Consider the following 5980-nt stretch of genomic DNA (forward strand, 5'->3'; position numbering starts at 1 on the left):
CCCAAGCCCCTCCCCCAGCCTGTTTGCCTCCTATCTGAACTTACCTGATATCGGGTTGCCATTTTGAACCAATTTAACACCCCCCAATGGCCTTGAATGTCTGTACTTAAAAGAGCTTAAAGACAACTCAAGTTCATAATACTTTGCATCTATAGAGCATGCCCTCATCACTATAGTGGTTCTCAAAGGGAAATATTAACTCTAGCCTCAGTTTGCGGTGAAGCAGGGTAGTGTAGCCAGGTTGCATAGTAGTAGGTGAGAGGGCTTCCTAGAACTAGCTAAATATACTGTATTGGGGAAAAGGATAAGGCCAGCTGCTTATGAGGACATTTGACTGTCTCAAAAGAAATTCCCATTATAGGTTTTCCTTCTGCCCTTATATACTTGCTAAGGCACCCTTAGTCTCAGATGGTCAGGAATACCACAAGTTCTTTCCTCTTGTATTCCATGCATTTGATTTCTCATAAGGCTTCTTTGGTAAATCTTTAAGGAAACTTGGGTACAGAGTCAAGGTAAAAAAAAAAAAAAAAGTTTTCATCTAGTTATGTAACTGCCACAAGATTTGAAAAGCACCTGAATTTTGATCAAATCTCCATTAATGAATCTTGTGTTGGCCTCAGATAAAATTGCTTTGTCCTGATTTCTGTATTTGTAGACAGACATGATGCTAAGTTGCTTCCACTGAGCTGTGGTTTGAGCTGATTATCTGTAACGGGCTGTGAGTAAGAAGCACGCTACTTGTGTGTGATGTGATGTGCGCTCAAAACAGGACAAATTGTCAAAAGTATTTAGGCTTCTGAAGAAGGAACTAGATGCTTCCTAGGATTTTAAAGAGCACCTGGACATGTAGGTCACATTGATTCAATCCATTTTCTCTATCAGGGTGACATTTTCAAAAACATTTAGGTGATGTATAGACCCAAATTTCAGTAAAAGCCAATTGAACTTGAGCTCCCAAATCACTTAAGTGTATTTGAAACTTTCAGTGTGAGTGCTATTAATTCTCAAGTTTCAGTAATTCATCATTAATTATATATTTGTCAAGCTAACACAGGGCACATCTACATGTCAAATTAGTGTGCCTGAATAAATTTGATGCAGTTCACACTGGAGTTTATTGCTCCAGGGAGGACCATTTACATGTGCACCTGGGACCGTAGCATGATGAGCTGGGGTGGTGCAGCCCCAGCTGGCAGGAGGTACAGGGGTTCAGCCTGCCAGCCTGGAGCTGCTTGGCCCTGGCTCAGTGTGCTGTAGAAGGGCTGGCTGCAACATGAGGATGCTACAGCATGGGACTAACTGGCAGGCAACCCACATACTGTAACACCTTTGTGTTCCAGCCAGCCCCAGTCACTGTCTACACATGGAATAAATAACTCCACTGTAGGATATTACTTGTGTCAGTATGGTGGAGTTAATTAGTTTACTCTAGCCTAATAGCACTGCAACAATAGACAGTGAAGCTTTACTGCTGAGCTAGTCAACTGTATAGTAAAGTGTCTCATGTATATGCCCCCCACCACTGAGAAGCAATTTAGACCTGTTTTATGACCTCTTAGCAGGTTTGTGAAAGCATGTTAGAAAATACAAATCCTTTCCCAAGAGGGCAAGAGAAAAAGTATAACTTTATAAAGATACTTTAGGGGGAAAAAATCCTGAAGCCTTGTGTAGTTGCTATTTTGTCTATTTATAATAATATTAGCACATTTTTCATTTCAACACCTTTTCAGAAGATGTTTCCATTATTTACTGTAGTGCAAATGCTGTACTGCCAAAAGAGGTGGTATGCCAACTGCTTCAGGCTGTCAATACAACCTTCTACTGAAGGCTTGGTAAAAGAACCAATTCTAGTTATTGAACAGAGAAAAAAACACAGCTTTTTATTTCCATTTAAAATTAAAGAAAACAATGCTACTGAATAATTCTTCTTAGTTAGCCATTTTCAATTTGTACAGATTTTTAAACACCTAAGAGACCATTCTGTGGAGCACATACAATTGGTCTAAGTACTTATCTGGCTAAAACATATTTTCCAGCAAGTTGTATAGTCTCATTTAAAAATTTCAAGAGATGGAGAATCCACTGCTTCTGTCAAGGAGAGGTAGGTACTAGTTCTTGCTCTGGAACATGTAGTACAGTACCAAGTTTTTAAATATTCTGGTTATTAAGTTACCTGAGTGCAACAATCCAAAACATAGCCTACATACAGACATTTGAGGAGGTTGGGGGAAGGCTGGATCGGGTTAAAAATGGCCACCCAATCTCACTTAGTTGGCCTAGATATGGTTCTTACAGTAGTTATGTCAATCTAAGTACAAACTGTACAGAAGTTCAGGACAGTTAAAACAGTTTAAAACTAGCCAACCCAATTTAATTACCTCCAAGGTACACTTAACCTAGATTGGGTTGGCCATTTTTAGACTGATCTAACTGTCTTGAACTTCTGTACAGTTCTCAGCAAAGCCCCAGATCTGGGAAAGCCCAGCTGTTGGCTCCAGCCCTGGGGCTGCACTTTTCCTACCTCCCCTGTGGCACCATGCTATTTTTAGTCCCACATATGGACAACAACCCCCTACCCTGCTCCCAAGCCTGCCAAACTCCACATCCCACAAGCCAGTTTCAATGCTGGTTTTACAGGTATTCACCAGTGCTGGGAGCCGAATAAGTCAGGGTGGGAGGAGGGGTGGGCAGGATGGTGTGTGTGTTGGGGGGAGGATTGGTTACTCCAGGGGGATTGCTTGTCTGGGGGAAGTTGGGGGGGCAAAAAATCGCTCCAGTCCTGGGGGATGGGGGGAGAGCCCCCCCATCCCACTCTAGGGACTCCATGAGCCCCCATCCTGCCAAACCCTCCTGGACACCCCTCCCCAATTCTCCCATGGACCTGCCTACCCCCTGACCCCCACCCAACAGACCCCATTGCCCCCCAAATTCCCATATTCCCCTGTGGACACTGTCACCCAATCCCCCACAGAATACCTCAATCCCCTTCCCAGAGCCTGCCATCCCCTTCGATCCTCTCAAGCTCCCCACTGCTAGCCCCCACATCCCAACTTACCTTTGATCAGGTGGCCATATTTAAGTCAATCTAACCTCCCCCTAACCTCCCTAAACATCTGTACACAGTCCTAGACACATTTCCTCCTACTGTACACCCCATGCATGCACAGCTGGGAAAATGATTCAGATTTGTGGCAAACTTTCCCCACTCTCAAAAATAATTCACTTCTTTCAGAGCATGACAATTTTCAGGTGTTATCAACTCAGTGTTGCTGAGTGCCAGTACTAAATCATGCTGATAATGCAATACTACTTTGTGATACTTGTATGCGTCTGTTTACAAGCAAAGTGTCACATTCTGGTTTATTCTGCGGGTAAAGAGGCAAACTGGGTTCATAGGTTGGTGAAGCAGAAGCAGAGCCAGTGATGCTTGCCATTCCCTTCTGTACTAGCCAGGCTGAGCATGAAGGTGGGTTGGATTTGCCCTTTCCCCTGCCCCTTCATAACAATGTGCCTTCAAAATTTGCTGTTGGCATGGTATGGCAGCCCTTATGCAGCAGTATATTGTATACCCCCAGTCAACATTTGTCTTGGTTGCCAGAATCAGGAGCCACTTATTTTTATGCATTAAAATGAAAAGATTCTAGCAATGGTCATGATAGCTCTACAGGGTAATATTTTTATCTTGTTAGTCCTTCTCCACTCAAGTATTCCAATTTGCATCACCACTAGTGTCAATTAGTATCCTTTTTACTTTGCGTCTTGGACATGCTGATATGCTTTGGGAGAGCATAAGAAGAAAAGGTTTCATGAAGTTTGCATTGCTTTGAAAAAGCATCTGATGAGTTCTAGTTTGGCTTGTTAATGTGGGTACTGCTGCTCCACTCTGAGGGAATTAATTCAGAGGGCAGTAGAAGGCCTGTAAAAAATAACTAGTACAAAAATAAGGAGAAATTTTTTTTTAATGATAACTCAGACCAACAGTGAATGGCAAATTTTATAAAACACTAGACAGTCATTATAGTCTAGTACAGCAATTTATCTAAGGAAGAAGCAAATAAACTAACATTTTAGAAGTGCTATTTTATAAACTGATTTTACTCTTTTTAATTAATACAAATTCTCTTTTTAAAAATACTTTATTTATGCAATTTGATCACCAACATGCATCATTAATACCTCATCACACTAGGCTCTCCTGAGACGAGCAAAAATTGCCTTTCAGATGGTAGGATCCTAGAAAAGAGTGATGGTCAAGTGGTTTGCATATGAGTTTAAAAAAGGCTGAAACCTGTTTAAGATAAACCTGGTTGAATGTAGTTTCAGAATTAATTGATATGGGTTGAACTGCTTTATGAAACTTCTGTCCCAGACCCCTTCCTGGTTTAAGTTAAATCACAGTCCCCCAGCATACTTTCCAGCCTTGGGCTGGGCTGTGATGTGTTGTCTGTTTCAGCAGAGAAAGGTTATGGGGGAAGGCAGGGACTGCCCCCAAGGCAAACTCCAATTGGGGTCTAAGGCCAGGGAGGGAGGTTAAACCCTCCCTTCCCCTGAATACAGAACTGCCCTGCTAAACTTACTGAAACTTACCACTGGCTGCAACTGTGGACTACAAATCCCAGTGGCACCTGGAAGCAGAAAGAAGTGATGAGCAGCCCTGCAGAATCCTGCTGCTGAGATTCTGGCCTACAAAACCCAGAGACCTCAGGGGCAGCAGGAAGAGGAAGCGAACACACAGCCCATACTGGCTACCTGCCAGAGAGCCATGCTTTAGCACCCCCTGGCGCTTGGCTGAGCCACTGCAGGCATATAGCTGCATTTCCTGAATCAAAAGTAAATGTGTGCCCAGTTATTTCTCAGTTTAATTTCTGCACCTTAGACTAACCTGCAAAGACTGAATAGATTCAGCCTCAGGCTTTTTGACTGTTTGTACTTAGCCAAGGAGTTTAAATAATTTTCCCCAAAGCACATGGTACATCAGTGACAGTGTCATAAGTAGATTACAGTTTCCCTCTCCCCATCATATGCTCATTCCTGAATACCACTATGCCTTTCCCAGGAAAATAACAGACCTTGCATGGATTATGCACAGCATGTTCTGGCAATACACATTTGTGTTAATGTATATTGTTCTAAGTTCTTGTTTAGTTTTATTCATACATCTGTTTGCCTGTGAAAGAGCTAGCTGCAAACAGTGAAACCTAAAACTGTTGTCTCCAGTTCAGCTGTTTTCTTAATGATAGGTCCTGATCCTGCAAGTTAGTTATTTTATGTGGGTAAATCCCTGGTTCCTCAGGGCATACTGTTGATTTCTGTGATGCCCTATGCAGCTTCAAGTTTTTGCCTCCACACATATCTTTTAAGATCTCCCTCCTAACAGTACCAGTCTGCTTAGGCTACATCACCAGGCTGCTCTAAGGACCATGGCAAAGAACTTTAATTGTCTACAGGGTCTGGTGTCTTGGTCTGCACTTAGTGGTGTTTGTCGACCAGAAGGTCAGGAATGTGCCAGCAATGTGGTTCAATGTTTGTCCAGCATTTAGTTTAATTCTTATTTGTTAAGTACAAACAATGAACTGACCATCTCCCTCTCTAGGTAGGCAACTCTGAAGGGTTAATACCTTCCCCCTGTGTACTGCTTCTCAAAACTTAAGCCCATTTTACAGAAGGGGCAGTAAATTTGATTTACTTTACCAAGAGCATATAATATCAGAAGCTGCAGAACAGACAGTTTCCTTAGCTAGGTCATTCCATAATGATTGTGTAGTTTATTTTCTGGCAGTGGAAGAGGCTGGTAGGCATCAGAACAGGGGGCTTGGAGTTAGCAACCCTGGTCTCCTTTATGGACAAGTTAAGGTCCAAACTAACTCTCAGGTGCAGTTTGTGTCAGTAAGGAACCCTGTCCCCAAGCACCCAAGAAGTATGTACACAGTGCAGCACAGCCAAATACCTCCAAGGTCCATGAAGGAGACAAAGAAGCTGC

Source organism: Gavialis gangeticus, unplaced genomic scaffold (genome assembly GCF_001723915.1).
Source record: "Gavialis gangeticus isolate Ggan-Ray unplaced genomic scaffold, GavGan_comp1, whole genome shotgun sequence".
Taxonomy (NCBI): domain Eukaryota; kingdom Metazoa; phylum Chordata; order Crocodylia; family Gavialidae; genus Gavialis; species Gavialis gangeticus.